Source organism: Cucurbita moschata, unplaced genomic scaffold (genome assembly GCF_002738365.1).
Source record: "Cucurbita moschata cultivar Rifu unplaced genomic scaffold, Cmos_1.0 Cmo_Scf00080, whole genome shotgun sequence".
Classification (NCBI taxonomy): domain Eukaryota; kingdom Viridiplantae; phylum Streptophyta; class Magnoliopsida; order Cucurbitales; family Cucurbitaceae; genus Cucurbita; species Cucurbita moschata.
In genome coordinates, this window is record NW_019268596.1 from 392,288 (window position 1) to 415,993 (window position 23,706).

The 23,706-nt window shown below is 35.3% G+C and overlaps 1 non-coding gene across 1 annotated transcript; it reads left to right on the forward strand.

Moving 5' to 3' along the window:
- The first annotated feature begins 17,377 nt into the window (after positions 1–17,377).
- Positions 17,378–17,459, forward strand: TRNAS-GCU. The gene has a single exon. It is a non-coding gene; the product is annotated as a tRNA-Ser (tRNA).
- Positions 17,460–23,706: the final 6,247 nt, after the last annotated feature.

Consider the following 23,706-nt stretch of genomic DNA (forward strand, 5'->3'; position numbering starts at 1 on the left):
TTGCAAGGTTTGAGGCAAGGAACAAAAAGTGTGGCAGAATATCATCAAGAGATGGCCCGTTACCTCACGATCTCATAGAGGTATTCACACCCTAGTTATAAGGAATGCTTCCTTCCCCTCTCAAACCGATGTTGGATCTCGAGAAATCGAACTGCGATGAAAAGATAAATTTAAAACGACGTACAACACCTGTGTCAGAAATTTCAAGATATTTACAAACGAAAAAAATTATACAACTAATTGATGTCCCAGGTCGAATACAACTAACATACACTCCGGGTCGACACCCCTCTATGATAGTAGAGCTCCAGAGCATCTCTCCACCTTGACCAACTAGAAAAGGAGAAAGGTGTAAGTATAAAAATATACTTGGTAACCAACCTACTTGTAGGCCCTCGTTGCTTCCTTCTTCTACTAGGTTTCCACGACTTTCCTTTGGTCTATAGAAAGTTCGAGCCTACCCTTTATTGTGCTCTAAGCTACCGTATAGGTCCGAAAGTTCTAATTGATTCCTCATTAATCATCTACCCTTGTTGTCCCGAGTGCCTCTTCGAGATTCGTTCCTAAAACAAAAAAGTCGCTTTGGCCATGTCCAAATAATATGAAATTAAGAAAACCTAAAATAATACAAATGTCCAAATAATCATATCAATGCATTCTAATATATCATCATAAAATCCGCATCAGAATATCCAACCAATTTAAACTCAACATTTCTAGGATACAATCATCCTAAATTAATAGTTAGAAGCAAATATTTAAATATTCTTTTAAGTGCATGTAAATGTGATTCCTTGGGACAGGATTGAAACCTAGCACAAAGAGCAGTGTCGAACCCATTATGCATCCATTTAGAAAATTATTAAGAAGGATTAGTAGAACCAAATATGATATCATCAAGATATATTTACACTAATAGCATGTCATTTTCTTTAATATTAATAAAAGAGCAGTGTCGAGTTTACCCGTTTTAAAATCATTTCGAATAAGAAAATTACTAAGTCTAACACAAGCTCTTAGAGCTTGTTTAAGCCATAAAGAACCTTTTTCAACTTAGACATGATGTGGAAAATCAAAATTTTCAAATCCGGAAGATTGTTCTTCGTAAACTTCCTCCATGATATACCCATTTAAGAATGAACTTCAAACATCTATTTGATACAATATAAAATTTTTGTAAGAAGCAACAACAAGTAACATTCTAATAGTTTCTAATCTAGCAACCGGTGCAAAAGTTTCTTCATAGTCTATACCTCCTCCTGACAATAACCTTGAGCTACAAGCCTAAATTTATTTGTAATGATATTCTCATTTTCATCAATTTTATTTGTAAAAACTTCTAATAATGGAAATATTAGAGGGCCGAAGGACTAATTCTCAAACTTTGTTCCTTCCAAATTGATTAAGTTCATCTTGCATAACCAAAATCCAAAGCTCATGATTTTCAGCATTCTTAAGTCTTTTTTGTTAAATTTGAGAAACAAAAGCAAGATTATCAAATAAATTAATAGAAGAACGAGTTTTCACTTGTTCGAGATCACCAATAATCAAGTTCTTGGGATGAGATAAGGCATATCGGAAGAAATTTCTTCCTTCTTTTCATTTGAGCTCACCTCTTCTTTACTTGAAATAGTTTCTTTGCCTTTATCATTGACAAGTAAATCTCCATAATTTCTTTCTAAATCATCACTCTAAATATACTCATTAGAAAGAGTATTACATTGATCTAGCAAATTCTTTCAAAGTACCCGTGTTCCTTTCAACAGGAGCCCTTGGACAAGAGAAGTCATGATGAAAAGCATTATCTTTGCAAAATATTTCAAATGCTAAAGTATCAAATTCTCCTCAATGGTCCCTCCTAATTTTAGTAATTAAAAACAAAAAAATTCAAAACATCATTCTTATGTTTTATGGTTAAAACCCAAACAAATCTCGAAAAATATCAACCATCGCAGTCATAGTAATTCCCTCCTTACGTAGCTATTTTAGGAGCGTCCAATAAGTCCATATGTAATAGTTGAAGAGGTCTAGTACAAATCACATTTTTAGATTTAGAAGAAAATTTGGTTTGTCACAAATTTTATCTTTTTCAAATTTAAATTGAGGAAGGCTTCTCATTAATGAATTTGTTGAGATATTTGAAATGAAGTACATACTAGCCTGTCCTAATCTTCTATGCCATAGCCAAGAGTTATTGTGCAAAGCCGAAAGACATTTATCTTGTAGGACAATAATTTAAATCATTAGTTTACACATTGTCATCTCTTTTTCCAACGAACAAAACTTTTTTATCAGTAACATTTTTAATTATGCAATTATTTTTATCAAATATAACTCTAAAACCTTTATCACATAATTGGCTAATGCTCAGCAAGTCAGGCTTTAAACCATCAGTTTAAAATAGATTTTGAATAAGAGTACAAGTGTCATTAGCTACAGTACCCTCACCAATTATTTTACCCTTCTTGTTGTCACGAAAGGTTATTAAGCCACCATCCTTCTTGGAAAAATTCACAAACTTGAATTGATTTCTCGTCATGTGTCAACCACTATCCAAGTACCACTTATTTTTATTGGAGGCTTTCAAACAAACCTCATCATCTTGTTCATCCTCTTTGTCACTATGAACCATGAAGAAAATATTTGATACTTTTTCATCACATGCACTTTCATCACAATCATCCCAAGTAGCCCTCATTGCTTTTAACTTGGATTTCTTAGATGATTTGAGGAGAGACAATCCGTTCTTATATGACCCTGCTTTTTTCATTCATAGCATATTATCTCATCATGTTTTCATAGCATATGACCCTGCTTTTTTCACCCTTCTATTTTTTATACTTACGTGTGAAGTAGGCAACATCATCTTCATTAGGGGCTTCCTCATCGTCGGAGTCAACTTCCAATGTGATGGACTTTAGGGCTATTCTTTTCTTCTTTTTGGATTCCTCTATCATGTGCTCATTCATGGTAATCTCATGTGTCATGAGAGAACCAACAAGTTCATCCAAAGGAAGCTTTGTGAGATCCTTTGCTTCCCAACTTTTAGGCAGAGACCTGAGAATTTTCCTTACATTTTCCGGAGTAGAATATATTTTTCCAAGATTTTTCAAAGCATTTAGAATATTAGGAAATCTAGTAAAGATATCACGTATAGATTCATTTGCATCCAATTTAATTAGTTCATAATTATAAACTAACATGTTAATCTTTCTTTCTTTAACTTGATTTGTTCCCTCAAGAGTTTTTCAAGTTTCATACGTCGAAGAACACATAGATACTCTACTAAATTCATCCTTACTTAGGACATAATAAAGACATTTGTAGAATTAGTATTAAAATAACACTTTTTCACTCATCAAATTCATCCTCTATTTTATTATTGGGATGTAAGGGTCTTTGCTAACACTTAACCATAATTGATAACTGATAATCAACCGATTGCAAACAAATTAGCTTTACAATGAGTATAATTTGTTCCATCAAAGTAAGGAGGCCTAGAGATTGATTGTTCTTCACAAAAACCATTATTAACACGTAGGTTTACCATAAACTCTAACAATAAAGTTTACATAAAAAATCTATAAGAGCAACCTGCTCTAATACCAATTGTTGGATCGGTATGGCAACCCTAGAGGGGTGAATAGACTTTTAACAATAAAGTTAAGTGATTAATTTTTTTTATTATGATTTATTTAAAAAAAAAAATAAGTGGAAGATGATAATTAATACAATAAAATAGTTCAAGAAATAACAATAAGCAATTATGAAAAACTTATAACATGCAATAAATCACAATAACAATTTCGAGATTAAACATGAAACAGTTGGAAAATATAACATTGTAGTTTTGTAGTGGTTCGGTCAAACTCGACCTACTCCACTCCCCAAGCGCCTCTTGAGAATTTTAAAAAACTTTTCTCAACTCTTTCCTCGGATCAAAGCCCAACCGCTACACCCCGCTTTTTTTACGAGTTCAAGAGCAAACTCAATCCTTCCAACGGCTCAAGATCAAACCATTACAAGTATCTGAATTTTTTAGGAACACACTATAACCATCTAAAAGAGTAGATTTACAATTTGATCACTCGCAACTATTTCTTCACAATAGAATAAAAAACTCTTTCAAGAATAAGATGAAGAAAAATAAACTTGGAATCTTGAAGAGAGAGCAACAATGGAAACTTTAGAAAAATTGAGATAAAAAAAAAATTATGAAATATGAAAGTTGTGTTAAAGTAGAGGAGAGATAATGAGTTTAAACAGAGAAGTAGAAGCAAAAATAGGATTTAATATGGATTATTAGAAAGAGAAATGGGAGGTAGAACATTAAAACATTCTTGTATTTTATTGTGTTCAAACAAAAATGAAAGGTACACGATTAATAAAAATAATGCGAGAAATGGAAGGTGTACCAAAATTTGTTTCCAAATTATATATATATATATATTTAAATATAATAATATAATAATATAATATAAAATTAATAAAAATAATGTGAATAACGATTTTTTTTTTTTTTATAATTCAAATTATATATGATGTTGTTATAAAACCTCGCTTTTAAAAGTAATTAAAAGCTCCCTATTTATTATTCTTTCAAAGTTGTAAGTGTCCTACTTTGATTGGTTCGCTTTTAAAAGTAATTAAAAACTCTCTATTTATTATTCTTTCAAAGTTGTAAGTGTCCTACTTTGATTGGTCCATGATTCAATTTTGCCGCCACATCAGCACGTCAGACATTTTGTTTGGACTGTAACTTCTTCGTTTTGGCTCTGATTTGAGTAATTGAAAAATGCGTTGGAATTGTTATTTCCAACTTTACCCTGTAGACTCATAATTGTTAACAATTACGTGTTGTTATCATCAAAACATTAATTAATTAATTAATTTGAGATTAAGGACCAAAAATCTCATATGACCTAAGTCAGTCCTATCAAACTCTTTCTTCATGAACATTTAAACTCCAATAATTATTCATCATCTCCAATAAATAAAGATCATCAACATAAATGCCTACAATAAGAATTTTACCTCCCTTCCTCTTGATGAAGAGTGTCTGCTCATTGGAACTGCTTTTGAATTCTTTCTTAATGAAGTATGATTCTTTTTTACTAAACGTATGTTCTAGGTGTTTGTTTTAACCCATAGAGAGCCTTTTAGAGTTTGTACACCATCCCCTCACTTCCCATTTGGAATTAGCATTTTGGTTGTTTAACAAAAATATCTTCTTTTAACTCGTCAAAAAGTTGATTTGACATCTAACCGATAGAGTTTCCAATCTTTCTAGGCTGCAAAAGCAATTATCATTCTAACAGTATCTATTATGGCCACAGGTGCATACACTTCCGTAAAATCAATTCATTACTCTTGTGTGTAGCCTTTTACCGTCAATCTTGCTTTGTATTTATTAACTTCTCCAGATTCATTTACCTTGCTCTTATAAATCCATTTCTCTCTTATTTTCTTTGCTCCCCGCCGGTAGAACCTCCAAGTTTTGTGTCTCGTTTTTTTTTTCATTGGATTTGATTTCTTCATTCATAACCAATCTCCATTTTGGACTTTTGACAACTTCCTCAAAATGCACCGGATCTGAAATCATTAAGAATTCCTTTTCTTCATCCTCTTCAGATAAGCCTTCACCGAAATTATAATATGCATACCATACAGGTGGATGTCGATTTCTCTCATCCCTTATTGACAAATTTTGTGCAATAGCTACTAGAAAAGTGTTATCAGCAACTAGTTCGACGGTTTCAGCAACTAGTTCAGTTGTTTCCTCCGTGATTTCTCCCTCTTCGTTTTCAGCAACTGGTTCAATTGTTTCAGCAATCGGTTTTGTCCTTTCCTCTATGATTTCTTCTTCTTCAGCTGTGTTCTCATAAATTTCAATATTTTTTTCAGTCCAATATTGATCGAATAATGACTAAGCCTGAAACATAAACAATTTGAGTTTAATGATATTATTGAATATTGAACTTGGCTAAACAATTTGAGTTTGATGATATTATTGAATATTGAACTTGCTTTTATAGCCTTACGAATAACTAAGAGAAATAAGAGAAATAAAGAGTAGATAAATTAAATAGCTAAAAATAATCTAACTATATGAAAAAAATGATGTTTATTTAACCTAAAAATAATCTAACTATATGAAAAAAATGATGTTTATTTAACCAAATCAAATTATTCTAACACCTAAATCTAACATCCGGCTCTCTGTAGATAAACATGTTTTACAAGGAAAACACACAGTTAAACACCTAGGGTTAAGACATAATGTATAATACATATATACAAGTAAAAAAACTCAACGGGGAGACAACATCCATTGATCACCAAGAACATAGATCAAAATAGTCCATTCTCTTTTCTAACACAAGAGAAAGCATATAAAACAACATTAAAAAAAACATATCATCGTAGAGACAGTTTTGTAATTTCTTACATCGTGCATAACATACTCATCTTTATTGCTCAATTGATATTCTAGTCATGCATATCCCATATCTAGCTTTACATAATACATAAAACAACATGTTTCCCAGAAATATCAACCAAGGGCATAATAGTAATTTTACCATCACATACATATAGTACATACTTATCCAAATACACCTTTCTCAAGTCCTTAACATGCATTTTCTAACCATCAAATGTAAGTAATGCTCGCATGCTAACACGTCCTAGCAATCCTTATAAGTATTACTTTCCTAAAGTTCTTGTGGTTACCTACTTGGATGATATATGTTTGCCTGAGCTAGCTTTTTCGCATGTTAGAAGTTCCAAAATTTTTGAAATTTCTCCTGTTTCAAGCACTATCATGGTTAGTATTAATATTGAAATGAAGAATTGTTAAATATAGGTCAAACGGGGGAAGAAGAGACTCACACAAACTTAAACGCACCGGGAAAGACTTTTCATGCGCGATTTTACGCAAAACTATCACATGCAGAGGGTTGCTGCAAATAGGAATCAGCAGTCAAATAACTGGATTGGGTTCGAGTTGCACTTCCGATTTTGGTCGAAGGTTCACAAGTTGTGGGCGTGCAAGTCTCGAGTTAAACACGAGTTGTCGAATCGGGTCAACCCGCACATGTGTCGCCACAAGTAGTCAAATGAATATCTCCACTCAATGTGTTGCCACGTGTCCCACTCTACTACAGACGCACTATCGCCGCCACCTACCAACGCGTGTCTGCTCCCTCTTCATCCATGTTCAATTTTTCAGAAAAACAATGTGGTTCCAAATTTCCTTTGTAATAACTTTTGAATTTTGTAACTTCTTATCGAGACCTCGAATCAATTTGATTCCATTACCAAATATGTAGATTTTTAACCCATCTACATATATGTATTTTTCTCTGAATTTCCCGTAGCAAGAAATAATCAAGTATAAATTTTGTCAAGAATTCAAAACTTAAAAAACTTACCATTACTTGACGTTCATCAGAACACCGTCTTCCGGTCTGAATCAACAACGACTTCCTTCCTAAAACTTTGTGACATCTCTCCAATATCAACATACTAAAAGTTTGGAACTTAATCTAAGAAAAGCTCTCCAATCTTAAGAAAAGTTAAAATCAAGAACTTGAAACACTTTCCTTCTATTATTTCTCGGATTTAAACAAATCAAAAGTCAAGAATGGTTTGTCAAACTTACTTGAGCAATTCTTGGGAAGGAAATCCAACAAATTCATATTCCAAACAACCATTTGGAGCTGATTACAATATTCTCTCTGACTCTTTTTCAAGAACCCAAAATCCTCATCTTCTTCTCTCCCTTTTCCTTTCCTTTTCTTTTCTTTTTTTTTCTGGTTTTTTTTTTCCTCTTTTTCTTCATTCTTAGCTGTCCTATTAGGGCTAATCAAGACCTCTAATTATGAATGGGTGGTCAAAATGACAAATTTACCTATCACAGATTATAGCACCAAAGGTCTTGCTTGGGAGATCCCAAGCCATTTCCACACATGATAGTAGCACTTGGATAGCCTCGTCGTGCTACACTGTTCGACCTAGACTTAACTTGATAGTAGCTATACCACTACCACTACGAAGGCTGCGAACTAAAGATGTACTAGAGGGGATATGAGGCTAAGACTAGTGATACCGTCACACTGCTACTAGTTATGTTAAGTTTTCTAAGTCATCTTTCTCCTCGAAATCTACTAGGTTCTTAAGGGCATCTAGGTAGTTTAAAACTCACCTAACCTTTTTAAGACTTTTCGGGGTTAGCTTTTTGGAGCTAATCCAATTTTTTGAGTGCACACAAATCTAGACCTTTGATTGTTGCTCATGATATTGAGGTGCACAGCCTACAGAAAAAATACTAACCGAGATTTACTTGTAAATATTTCTGGTTGTAATGCCCTAATCTTAATTTGGTTCACTCATGCATGCTTGTTAGGGAGATATTCATATTGATTACCTACAGCATAGAACACATATTCTAAAAATCCCCTTGGTCATCTCTGTGCATTGTTGAGGTCCACTAGGTTGTTAAGAGGACTAGGTAGCTTCATGCTAACTTTCACTTTCAGGGTACCTGACTCCTCAAGTTTTCTTAGTTATTGTTGACCTCCGCTCACAATCATAAGGTACTCAGTCTACTAGAGGCATCCTGACCTAGGTTATCGTCCAGCCAACCTAACTCTAGCGCCCTAATCTCATCTCTGAGCAGAAAAGCATGCTCTATAAAGAGAACACACAATCAACCTCAAGGAACTAAACATACAATATCATGCACTCATACAAGCTCAACGGAGAGGTAAAATCTATCAATGGCTCGAAGCGCAAATTAAAATAACCCATTCTCCATTCTAGCATAACGAAAAATATTAAAATCAACATGCATCATAAATTCTTATCCTGGTGGTATTTTGGCAATTTTATATAACATACTTGCATTTTCATTTAGAAACGTCATTCCAAGATTTTAAACATGCATATTCTAACTACCTAAGGTAAGATATGCTTGCATGCTTGGGATCGAGACAAGTATTACTTGAGAAAATTGTGATGGCTATGCATGTCTTCTCAAACTATTTTTTTTTTATTATTATTATTGTATCTTAAGAGCTCTAAAATTTCTGAAATTTTTCTACTAGATCATAATTCAATTTATAATAGGGTTAGTATCAAAATTAGAGTGAAAAATAATCGAATGGAGGTCAAACAAGACAATAAAATAAAAATAAAACTCATGCATTTCTAACGTGCACAGAAGGTTGTGCATGCACGAGTACATATGCGCCTCTAGAGAAAACATGCATTACACTCTTGGCAGGTGGTGTGTTCTCATTGGCACGTAGGGATCAAATCGGGTCGGGGTTATTGGATCAAGTACATGGTTTCCAGGTATTATTCGAGTTGAATGCAAACGATCAAGTTGCGGCCTCGGGTTCTCCTCATAGTTGTAGCATGTCACAATCCTATATTTTTAATCATACGACATCACGATCTCAACACGCTCATGACAAGTATTTAGGTTTGCCTATGCATATTGAACACAACTTGTGCAGAATCTAAGCTTGTTCGAACACACACGCCGCCCGTGTGTTAATGCTCAATCATCTGGGACCTTAACTAACTTGCTTATATACTAGGCCAAACCATGCAACACAACCTTGCCTCTACTCAGAGTAAAGGTCATTCATATGTGTTGTTGCACCTTCATGTCATGATGCCATCCTAAGTCCCATGATGCCATCGACATCGTAGCTTACTCAGACATGTCAATCGAGGATGAAACCGTGTTTCGCTCATATTGTCTAGGCCACTCAAATATCAATCCATCCAAGCTCTATTGAGGCATTGCACCCTCCCATATCCATGTCATATAATTTATTGACTTCATACCAAATAGCCAGTGCATATACAAACCTTCGACACATGGGTGAGGGCGCAGTGTCGGTACACTCATGTTGTCCAACACTGTCCTTGAAAGACATATTTTAAAGCAAGTCACCTAAGACACTAGTCTTGCAACGCTCCCTCTCACTGTGACACAAGTATATGCTACATGGTAGCTTGCATAGGCCATATGGTTAGGGGTGGTAGAGAGCTGACACCATACCTCCCCCTAAAGTGCATTTTTAGGCCTTTTTTGTCGAGTAGGAGTAAACATGATTTTGACGAATACTCATATGGTCTCATGGAGCGCATGTCTAGTGTCCGATTTACACCCAAATTTGGTGACCTTTCATGTTTCATATGGAAGGATTTCATTCTAGACCCACATGCTCAAACTTCTTTTGGAACCCTCCCGGGGCCCTACCCGACCCTTTATCAAACCTATCTTTGTTTCTCATGTCGACATCATTGCCTCTGTTTTTCATATGCCTCAATTTGGCTTTAATGAAGATCTCTTTGGTGTGTTAGATGATGCACCATCCTCCTCGGTCACATCATGGCACTCATCTGTCTTGGCACTCTTGCGACTGGATGGGCACCATTTGAGGGTCACTGCTTCGTCTATCGTTATATGAGGGTCAAAACCTACTCTTTTCGTAGCATTGTTGTGAAATTCTCCTCCACTTAAACTATTCATCATCCTTGATGACTTTCTCAGAGACACAATCGGTCCATGGACTGTCACTCTCTCTCTCACTTAATCTTAGTATCCTTGATGACGATCCAAACTTCAGATTGCCTGCGAATGAACCCGTTGGAAATAACATGCTTCAGAATGAATACGGAAACTACGCACTACTTATGAACTATCCAACTTACGGATCTATTCTTGGTCTCCGAGTCTTGCAACATAAGCACAAAAACAAGTGTCTAATGGTTGTGGACTATCCCACCATGGCCTCCCTCGCCCTTCTCTCGAACTCTAACAGGGACTGACAAGAAAAATCATGATCAAACTAGCTAGTGTTGGCATATCCATACCTATGCTAGGAGCGCACCCTAGATATGGTCACCTTAGCCTCAACACTCATATTCTTTTAGTCACACATAACGGTGCACCCTTGGGGTGAGGCTCTTAAGACAACCATGGCATAAACCCATATGGTAGCAAAGTCTAGAAGGTTGTAACACATTCTCATATTGGCACTACACTTCAACCAACTCCCACTACCCATCTTCATATGTCAATCGCTTCCTTTACACTTATTTGGTCTTCGTGCAACTTCATTTATTGCAGAGTTTCTGGAAGAAATTAAACTTAACTCATTCATGTGTGCTAATTTCGTTATGCTTAACTTCAAAATAGGTCTCAACCTTATGTGAAACTTTTTTTTTTCTTCTCAGGAAAATGAATGAATAATGAACAAGTAATAATTTTACACTATTTAGTAAAATTCTCTTCTCATAAAAAATATTTCCTTAGAGAAAGAGAAGTAGCAAAGTCACTTTATCGTGGAAGAAGGAAAAGTGAAGCAGTTTCATCCCAAACATTCTCGAACTCTCATTGGGCTCATGAAATTTTTCACACCGAAAGGTGGCTATAGTCATTACTTCAATAAAGTCATTTCGACACAAGCTCACGTTGGTACTCTCTTCTTCAGAGAATGGTGCTCTCCACCACTCTTGTGAAGTTACCTACCTTAAGTTTTATGCAGTCTCGTGGAGCATCAGTCCGGTGTCCGATTAACACCAAATTTGGCAAGGTTTCATATTTCGTATGAACAGACTTCACTCTAAAGTTGCATGCACAAACTTCTTTAGGAACCCCGACTTTCAAGGTTGACTTTCAAGGTTAAGGTTGGGGGTGCTACTAGGCCTTTATATAGCCTATCTTTGTCCCTCATATTGACATCATTACCTCTGTCTTGCTTATGCCCAAGCTTTGTTTCAAAGCACAACGGTTCAATGTTTGTCTCCTCTTATTGAGTGGCCTCTGTCAGGCTTGATACACTACGCCTCCCATGCACCTGATAAATGTCAATCTACGATTCTTTTTCTACGAGTGAGTTATGGATATGCCTAAAGGTAGATGCACCAGTTGTCTAGTGGTAGAATAGTACCCTACCAAGGTACAGACCTAAGTTTGATTCTCGGCTGGTGCATCTTGAATATTAGCTATGATGATATTAGTGCATAATGTTCAAACTTCGATTCGTTACAATATATCATTTAAATTTATAGATTTCACACGTAGCACTATGGAGCATTTTTTTTTTAAAATCGAGTGGTGAAACTAAAAGTCAAGGGCTTCAGAAGAACTACATGACCAAAATACGAGTACTTTATGGAGTACCTCGCCATGATATGGACCTGAGTTCGATTCTCGGCTGATGCATCTTGAAGATTAGCTATGATGATATTAATGCATAATGTTCAAACTTGTGTTCGTTACAATTTATCATTTCAATTTATAGATTTCACGAGTAACGCTATGGAGCTTTTATTTTTTAAATCGAGAGGTGAAACTAAAAGTTAAGGGCTTCGGAAGAACTGCATGACAAAAATACGAGTTTATTATGGATATGCTTAAAGATAGATGAACCAGTGGTCTAGTGGTAGAATAGTAACCTACCACGGTACGGACCTTAGTGTTCGATTCTTGGCTGGTGCATCTTGAAGATTAGCTATTTGATTATTAATGCATTATTTTCAAACTTCATTTAAATTTATAGATTTCACGAGTAGCACTAGCTTCGAATATGCCTATTCTCGGTTGGTGCATCTTAAAGATTAGCTATGATGATATGAGTCCATAATACTCAAAGTTGGGTTTTACCACCCTGCCACAGTACAGACTCGAGTTTGATTCTCGGTTGGTGCATCTTAAAGATTAGCTATGATGATATTAGTCCATGCTCAAACTTGGGTTTGTCACAATATTATTTAAATTTATAGATTTCACAAGTAGAACTATCCAGCTTTTTTTTTCTTTTAAATATGTCTACTGGTAGATGCACCACTGGTCTAGTGATAGAATGGTACCCTGCCACGATAAAGACTAGAGTTCGATTCTCGGCTCTTGCATCTTGAATGAAGTTTAGATATGATGATAATTAGTGCATAATGTTCAAACTTCGGTTTGTTTCAATATATCATTAAATTTATAGATTTCACGAGTAGCAATGGAGCTTTTTTTTTTTAAATCCCAAGGTGAAGCTATAAGTTAAGGGCTTCGGAAGAACTGCATGACCAAAATACAAGTACGTTATGGATATGCCCAAAGGTACATGTACTAGTGGTCTAGTGGTAGAAATAGTACCCTTCCACAATATAGACCAGAGTTTGATTCTCAATTGGTGCATTAGATTAGCAATGATGATATTAGTGCATAATGTTTGAATTTGGTTTTTTCATAATATCCACGAGTAGCACTATCGAGCTTTTTGTTTTTAAATCAAGAGGTGAAACTAACAGTCAAGGCCTTCGAAAGAATTGCATGACCAAAATACGGGTACGTTATGGATATGCCCAAAGGTACATGCACTACTTGTCTAGAGGTAGAATAGTACCTTGCCACGATAAAGACCCGAGTTTGATTCTCTGCTGGTGCATAATGATATTCGTGCATAATGCTCAAATAGTGCCCTTGTCTAACCTAAGGATCATTAAAAATAACATGAATGCAACTACCTTAACTTTGGTTCCTTGGCCTTCAAAGCGACGTTGCATCTGTAAATGAGTGTCTTACCTTTACATGAAAATAAGAGTAGCACATGGTTTGAGTACTTTAATAAATACTCAATAAGTAACCTCACTGTTAGGGTTGGAAAATGAAACATGTGTAATATAGTTGGACCTATCCTTTCATAAATGCATTGTGACATGGGTTTGGGCTTTGCTTTTCAGTCCGAGCAGGGTTGAATATGTTGTACTATCCTACACACAACCCATGAATGTGCACATTGGCCACCAGGTAGGCTCGTATAAGAGTACTCTGTGGGCTGACTCGTCGAGCTTGTGCACACTCACACTACCAAATACCATGAAGGGAAAAGACCCACATAATATCATAAGGAACATAAAATTGTAAGGAATGTGTCTGTACTAATCATAACGGGAAAGTATCTCGATGCACCTCCCATTAATAATACATGATTTTCTAATGTCTCATAGTCATAGAGGGTACGTATTAACATAGTTTACATGACATGATACATGAAGGTTCATGCATCAAATAATATCGAAAACATAACATTGTTCTATGACATAACATAATCCTAGAATAGTGTATATGATATCATAGCATCACTTGTATGCAACATAACAACATAATTCTCCATTTATTATTCTCTAAAAAAAATAGTCATTTTAAATAAATTTGTTAATATATACGTTTTATTTTTAGATATAAACTATCCATTGATTTTGATCAACTCATGTTATTAGAAATTGAAGCAGAACCACCTTGCTCTAAATTGAACTCATTTCATCTACTCTATTAAGAAAAATATAAACTTAATCTATGCCTAAATTATAAACCCAAAATTTGATAACATATTTTTAAAATCTAAGAAAAACAACACAAAAATATAGTCCAAGTCATAAATAAATAGTTGAATCAACAATAATGTTGGGAAACGAGACAAAAATAAAGCAACCCTAATGACATAAATAAATTAGTTCAATTAGTGAGAAAAAAAATAAACTAATCCAAAAGTAAAAGACATTTGTTATTACATAAATAAAACAAATGAAAGCAACACATTCAACCCACCCAAGCTTGGAAGACATAAAACCCATTGGAGTTTGGAATGGAAAATATATAGATTTCTTCATCTTTAGAAACATATAAAACTTGGAAATGGAACTTAAAAAATCTCTCTTTGAGGCAGGCGGGAACGAGACGGGTCAAGGGAGTTAGGAGGGGACAAGAATGGAGAATATAATATGTCTCTAGTCCTAATTATGTAATAGGGAAAATATTCTCCTCACTCCTTCCCTCATTCCCTGTTTAAAGATTACTATGGAGAAATACATTTTGAACACTCAACTGATGTGTGAACCATTTTCGAGAAGTAGCAATAGTGAGTAAGCAACGAAGTGTAGTAAACTTTGTTGTATTAGAAAATGTCTCTTTGTAATCAATATCTTCAACCTGAGTATACCCCTTTACTGCCGGATAAACTTTATAACGTTCAACAGAATCATCAGAGTTGTATTTAATATTGTACACCCAACGATAGCCAATAGCTTTATGGCCAGGTGGTAGAGGAACGAGAGACCAAGTATGATTACGTTCCAAAGTTGCAATTTCAGCATTCATAGCCTGCTGCCATAATGGATCGCCAACTACCTCATCATAAGTTTTAACTTATGTCGGGCTGTAATAAGAGATATAAAAGCAAGTTGAGTAGGAAAAAAACTAGAGAAAGAAAGGTAATGATGAAGGGGATGCCTGGTGCTCGTGTTGGGACTTGAGCTAGAGGTTAAATAATTGGCTGCATAAGACATCTCATGATTATTATGCCAAGCTGGAGGTTGTTTGGTACGAGTAGAACGTCGGAGTGAAACTGGTGTATCAGGAGGGATAGGATTATAATTAGTGGGTGAATCTGGAGAAGGAATAGAAGGTGGAGGAGATGACGAAATAGGAAGTGGGATACGATTAGAATAGATGTTTGAGTAGGATGAATCATGAAGTGGTAAAACGAGAGTCGAAGGAACTAATGTCAAAGTTTGTGAAGCTGATGAAAAAGGAAAAACATCTTCACATAATTTAAGTACATTGAGTAAAATCATCAACAATAGTGAGAAGAAAATGCAAATATAAATGGATAGAAATTTTATGAGATCCCCAAACATCACAATGTAACATGTCAAAGGTAGAATGTGTTGTTATTGAACTTCTTGAAAAAAAAACAACCTAGCATGTTTTGCTAACGTGCAAATACTACAGTTATGAGAAAAAGTAGCATTATTAAGATGAAATTGATCCGTTAGAAATTTAAAACACGAAAAAATAAATAGAATGACCTAGGCGTAAATGTCACAAATTTGATGATTGAGATACTTGATTAGTTACATATTTGATTGGAGATTAAGAAATATGATAGAGACCTCCAAATTGTTTACTCGAGCAAATCATCTTCCCCTTAGCCAAGTTCTGCATAACACAAGAATCAGGATAGAAGGTGACACAACATTTCAAGTCATTGGTAAGTTTGCTAATGGACTAACATGTTTAAATTGAATGGAGACACACATAAAATATTGTTTAATTTAAGGCCAGGATTAAAGAAAACATTGACCGTAAGTGACACATGTGTTGTTCCTTCGTTAGGCAATTTTATTGCAAATGTTTGCAACATTTGGTTCAGTCATAACAAAAGCTTTGGATACTATATGATTTGAAGCTCCACTGTCGAGAATCCATGAATTAGAACTAACAGATTTAATGGATAATGTAGATACTAGAAATAATCCATGAATTAGATTTGTCACGACCCAATTTTTGAGATTTCGAGAAATGGAACTGAAGCGAAAAGATAAATTTTGAAAAGACAAACAGCACCTATTCAAAGAGAATACAATTAATTGATGTCCCACGTGAAATACAAGTAACAAACATTCCGGGTCGACACCCCTCTACTAGTGTCTCCTCAAGACTACTATTTATAAAACCATAAAGTCATTTTGAATAAGTGGTCAAGGTGTGTGCTTGCTAATCACACCATGTTTCCCTCCAAGATTTGACGAAAAGAATTCAAAATCGAACCCAAAAAATTATACAACTAATTCATGGCCCAAGTCGAATACAACTAAAACACTCCGGGTCGACACCCCTCTATGATAGTAGAGCTCCAGAGCATCTCCCCACCTTGACCAGTACACTAGAAAAGGAGAAACGTGTAAGTATAAAAATTTACTTAGGAACCAACCTACTTGTAGGCCCTCATCGCTTCCTTCTAATACTAGGTTTCCACGACTTTCCTTTGGTCTATAGGACGTTGGGCTTACCCTTTACTGTGCTCTAAGCTACCATGTATGTCCCAAAGTTCTAATTGATTCCTCATTAATCATCTACCTTTGTTGTCCCTAGTGCCTCTTCGATATTCGTTCCTAAAACAAAAAAGTTGCTTTGGGCGAGTGGTTAAGGTGTGTGTCTGCTAAGTACATGGGGTTTCCCTAGGAGAGTTCGAACTTCTCAGGCGATGAAAAGATAAATATTTTACACTTTAATCAACACTCCGAGTCGAAACCCCTTTGTGGTAGTAGAGCTCCCGAGCAGCTCCCCACCTTGATCAGTACACTAGAAAAAATCATCGCTTCCTTCTTCTACTAAGTTTCCATCTCCCCACCTTGACTAGTACACTAGAAAAGGAGAAAGGTGTAAGTATACAAATATACTTAGTAACCAACCTACTTGTAGGCCCTTTGTATGTCCCGAAGTTCTAATTGATTCCTCATTAATTATCTACCATTGTTGTCCCTAGTGCCTCTTCGAGATTTGTTCTTAAAACAAAAAGTTGCTTTGGCCGAGTGGTTAAGGCGTGTGCCTGCTAAGTACATTGGGTTTCCCCGCGAGAGTTCGAATCTCTCAGGCGACGAAAAGTTTATTTATTTTTTTACTAGCCAAGGGCCACCGCTAAAACATGTTATCCACTTTGGCTCGTTACTTCACGACCTCATAGAGGTATTCATACCTTATGTGTGGAATGTTTGATTCCCTCTCAAATATGTTGAATCTGGGATGGAAGCGATGAAAAGTTAAAATTTTTTACACTTTAAAAGACATACAACACCTGGGTCAGAAATTTCAAAGTTATTTACAAACTAGAAAAATGGCTTGGAATACAAAAGAATTCAAAATCAACTGAAAAAATTATACAACTAATTGAAGTCCGAGGGCGAATACAACTAACGTACACTCCGAGTCGACACCCCTTTGTGATAGTAGAGCTCCCGAGTATCTCCCCGCCTTGACAAGTAACTGAACTAGAAAAGGAGAAAGGTGTAAGTATAGAAATATACTTAGTAACCAACCTACTTGTAGGCCCGCATAGCTTCCTTCTACTACCAGGTTTCCACGACTTTCCTTTCGTCTACAGGAAGTTTGGGTATACCCTTTACTGTGCTCTAAGCTACCGTGTAGGTCTCGAAGTTCTAACTGATTCCTCATTAATCATCTACCTTTGTTGTCCCTAGTATCTCTTCGAGATTCAATCCTAAAATAAAAAAGTTGCTTTGAACGAGTGGTTAAGGCGTGTGCCTACTAAGTACATGGGGTTTCCTCGCGAGAGTTTGAATCTCCTAGGTGACAAAAAGTTCATTTTTTGTACTAGCAAAGCGACTCGTTTATAAGGAATACTTTTTTATAAGATATTGTCCACTTTGTCCCGTTACCTCACGATCTCATAGAGGTATTCACACCCTAGTTATAAGGAATGCTTCCTTCACCTCTCAAACCAATGTTGGATCTCGAGAAATCGAATTGCGATGAAAAGATAAATTTAAAACGACGTACAACACCTGTGTTAGAAATTTCAAGATATTTACAAACGAAAAAAAATTATACAACTAATTGATTTCTGATATGAATCCAACAACTGATCACTTCCGTGTACCCGAACGATCAATTGCAAGAAGCAATACAAAGAAGATTCAGGAATCAAATCAAGAAAATATTGGAGTGACTGATATTGGAAAGTAATTCGAAGACTTGGCTTTGGTAGTTGAACTACCAATTAAGACAATTTATGAATTACCTTATTTTCTTCGATTTGTATTTAATAGCATTTATTAGTATTTAATAGCATTTATTAGCATTTATTTTGTTAGGGTTATGTTTTGGGCCTATTTAGAGGCACGTAATATTCATGTTTGGATGTTTTTTTGGTTGAATACAGACAAAACCTTTGTGTTTTTCTTGATACCCTTTTGGTGTTATTCTTTTTCAAACCTTGCTTTAGGTTTGATGTTTAAACTGATTCATTGAATTAGTTTTGATCAAGCTAATTCTGGAGTGAATTATCTTGGTATCTAAAAGTGACCATCATAGATTCCAAGTTCGATCTAAGAGTCTTTCATCTTCTAACCAGCTCTTGGTTGGAATCAATCCGTTAAGTTAGCTTTCTCTGTGAACGTTTTGGCAGGGATTCTAGAAGGACCTCTAGTTTTGCAAATCCAGCATTGTTGGCGCTTATCATTTGGTATCAGACCATTTGGTCGATGTTCTTTGGCCGCACTAGAGGTGAAATATCTTTATTGTTATATTTTTTTTCTATCAATTTTTTTTCTCTCAGATTATCGAAAAAAAAAAAAAACCAAGGTCTACATTCTTGACCTAGTACCAAAATCCTACCTTTGAGTGTTAAACACGAGTGTCCCTGAGTGAAATTTTTGTGAGAAGTGTGGAGAGGCCCCTTAATAACAAAATGTCACATAATGGAGAAGGAGAACCCGTACCAGATCTTAATACAACTATGAATGTTTGATTAATCCACCACACCTAAATAGTGTGTGAAAATTATCTATTTATAATCAAATAAATTACAAGGATATGGAAATAGTAATAAATGGAAATAACAATAAATGGAAAGATACCTATGGTAATAAGGTATTTGCCTTATAATAAAATATCAAATATGATATATATGGTAAACTATAATTTATTACTAAATATCCTTAACACCCCACCGCAAGCTGAGCGTCGTATTTGAACGAACGTGAAGCTTGGATCTGAAAAATTCAAAGAGGTTGAGAAACACTTTTCGTGAAGATGTCAACAACCTGGTTCAGAGGAGGCATAGAGAAACACTTTCTTGGCCATCAAAAAATGCAGAGAGATCGCCGCTCAGCGACGATGCTGCTTTGGCTTCGGCGAGAATATGTCTAACCCATGAAGAGGGATTGTCGCTTAGCGACGATGCTGCCTTGGCTCTGGTGAGAATATGTCTAACCCCAAGAAGTAGAAGGGGAAACCTAGAGCAAGGGACAAAGACAATGTTGAAGCCGAAAGAGTCGCCACATTGGGCGAAGGAGCCAATTTTGGCGAGAAGGGCAGCTGGAAGAGTCGCCACATTGGGGCGAAGGAGCCAATTTTGGCGAGAAGGGCGGCGTCAACTTGGTTGGCGAAGATGCCAGTGCGGCGCCCAGATTCCAAAGGTAAATCTCTGCAGAAGGTCGATGGGCTTATTGAGATTCTGTATATTTTCGAAGAGGAATGCTGATGAAGATCCTAAGATTAGGGTTTTTGTGAAGGATGAAGGATGAAGGATGAAGGGAAAATTGGGAAGAAAATGAAAGAGGCTATGTTTGGAAAAGGTGAGGTTGTATGTACAGAGTATGGCGAAGGATGATTTGGAGGTCAAAAGGGTGGAGCCGAAGAATAATCAATCGGCTCTGCATGTGGCAGCCATGACGACTGCCTCTGCGGCGTCAAAGCCAACAGTGGTGGTAGAGAAGAAAAGTAGAAGATTTCAAAAGCCATTGAAAAGAAAGAATCCGGGTTGCTAAACCAAAATGGCTCTGATACCATGTGAATGTTTGATTAATCCACCACACCTAAATAGTGTGTGAAAATTATCTATTTATAATCAAATAAATTACAAGGATATGGAAATAGTAATAAATGGAAATAACAATAAATGGAAAGATACCTATGGTAATAAGGCAAATATGTAGATATTTGCCTTCTAATAAAATATCAAATATGATATATATGGTAAACTATAATTTATTACTAAATATCCTTAACAACAACCATTCTTGAAGCTATTCAAGATATGATGGAAATGATGATGGAAAGATAGGCAAGAAAGAAGGGCGCAACATCAAAGACAACAACGAACATTACGAGAAGACGAAAGTATAGTAGTACAAGAAAGACAAGTTGAAGGAAGATGGAGAGGAAGAAATAACCATGCAACTATTATGCAACCTAGAAGGATGGAAAGAGTACATGAAGATAGAGATGGAGGAGTTAAACTCAAAATCCCACCATTTTGTGGAACGGCAGATTCTAAGGCATACTTGCAATGGGAAAGAAAGATAGAGCATTTGTTTGATTGCAACACCTATAGTGAAAATAAGAAGACGAGACTTGTTATTGCCGAATTTATCAATCATGTCGGTGATTGGTACCAACATCTCAAATCCGAAAGAAGAAGAAAAGAGGAGGATCCAATAGAGACTTGGGAAGAACTTAAAGAAGCCATGAGAAAAAGGTATGTTCCAAAACATTATCAAAGAAATTTGAAAACTAAATTGCAAGGTTTGAGGCAAAGAACAAAAAGTGTGGCAGAATATCATCAAGAGATGGCCCGTTACCTCACGATCTCATAGAGGTATTCACACCCTAGTTATAAGGAATGCTTCCTTCCCCTCTCAAACCGATGTTGGATCTCGAGAAATCAAACTGCGATGAAAAGATAAATTTAAAACGACGTACAACACCTGTGTCAGAAATTTCAAGATATTTACAAACGAAAAAAATTATACAACTAATTGATGTCCCAGGTCGAATACAACTAACATACACTCCGGGTCGACACCCCTCTATGATAGTAGAGCTCCAGAGCATCTCTCCACCTTGACCAAGTAGAAAAGGAGAAAGGTGTAAGTATAAAAATATACTTGGTAACCAACCTACTTGTAGGCCCTCGTTGCTTCCTTCTTCTACTAGGTTTCCACGACTTTCCTTTGGTCTATAGAAAGTTCGGGCCTACCCTTTATTGTGCTCTAAGCTACCGTGTAGGTCCGAAAGTTCTAATTGATTCCTCATTAATCATCTACCCTTGTTGTCCCGAGTGCCTCTTCGAGATTCGTTCCTAAAACAAAAAAGTCGCTTTGGCCATGTCCAAATAATATGAAATTAAGAAAACCTAAAATAATACAAATGTCCAAATAATCATATCAATGCATTCTAATATATCATCATAAAATCCGCATCAGAATATCCAACCAATTTAAACTCAACATTTCTAGGATACAATCATCCTAAATTAATAGTTAGAAGCAAATATTTAAATATTCTTTTAAGTGCATGTAAATGAGATTCCTTGGGACAGGATTGAAACCTAGCACAAAGACATACACTAAACATAATATCTGGTTTACTAGTGGTCAAATAAACTAAAGATCCAATCATACCTCGATTAGATTTAATATCCACACATTTACCTTTTTCATCCTTGTCAAGCTCAGTGGATGTGCTCATTGGAGTTTTTGCAATCTTACCTCCATTGAACTTGAAGCTTTTGAGTAAATCCTAAGTGTATTTCTCTTAAGATACCATCTTTGAGTTGTTTGATTTGAAGTCCGAGAAAAAAACTAAGCTCTCCCATCATACTCATCTCAAACCCATTATGCATTCATTTAGAAAACCCATTATGCATTCATTTAGAAAATTATTAAGAAGGATTAGTAGAACCAAATATGATATCATCAAGATATATTTACACTAATAGCATATCATTTTCTTTAATATTAATAAAAGAGCAGTGTCGAGTTTACCCGTTTTAAAATCATTCCGAATAAGAAAATTACTAAGTCTAACACAAGCTCTTAGAGCTTGTTTAAGCCATAAAGAACCTTTTTCAACTTAGACATGATGTGGAAAATCAAAATTTTCAAATCCAGGAGATTGTTCTTCGTAAACTTTCTCCATGATATACCCATTTAAGAATGAACTTCTCACATCTATTTGATACAATATAAAATTTTTGTAAGAAGCAACAACAAGTAACATTCTAATAGTTTCTAATCTAGCAACCGGTGCAAAAGTTTCTTCATAGTCTATACCTCCTCCTGACAATAACCTTGAGCTACAAGCCTAAATTTATTTGTAATGATATTCTAATTTTCATCAATTTTATTTGTAAAAACTTCTAATAATGGAAATATTAGAGGGCCGAAGGACTAATTCTCAAACTTTGTTCCTTCCAAATTGATTAAGTTCATCTTGCATAACCAAAATCCAAAGCTCATGATTTTCAGCATTCTTAAGTCTTTTTTGTTAAATTTGAGAAACAAAAGCAAGATTATCAAATAAATTAATAGAAGAACGAGTTTTCACTTGTTCGAGATCACCAATAATCAAGTTCTTGGGATGAGATAAGGCATATCGGAAGAAATTTCTTCCTTCTTTTCATTTGAGCTCACCTCTTCTTTACTTGAAATAGTTTCTTTGCCTTTATCATTGACAAGTAAATCTCCATAATTTCTTTCTAAATCATCACTCTAAATATACTCATTAGAAAGAGTATTACATTGATCTAGCAAATTCTTTCAAAGTACCCGTGTTCCTTTCAACAGGAGCCCTTGGACAAGAGAAGTCATGATGAAAAGCATTATCTTTGCAAAATATTTCAAATGCTAAAGTATCAAATTCTCCTCAATGGTCCCTCCTAATTTTAGTAATTAAAAACAAAAAAATTCAAAACATCATTCTTATGTTTTATGGTTAAAACCCAAACAAATCTCGAAAAATATCAACCATAGCAGTCATAGTAATTCCCTCCTTATGTAGCTATTTTAGGAGCGCCCAATAAGTCCATATGTAATAGTTGAAGAGGTCTAGTACAAATCACATTTTTAGATTTGGAAGAAAACTTGGTTTGTCACAAATTTTATCTTTTTCAAATTTAAATTGAGGAAGACTTCTCATTAATGAATTTGTTGAGATATTTGAAATGAAGTACATACTAGCCTGTCCTAATCTTCTATGCCATAGCCAAGAGTTATTGTGCAAAGCCGAAAGACATTTATCTTGTAGGACAATAATTTAAATCATTAGTTTACACACTGTCATCTCTTTTTCCAATGAACAAAACTTTTTTATCAGTAACATTTTTA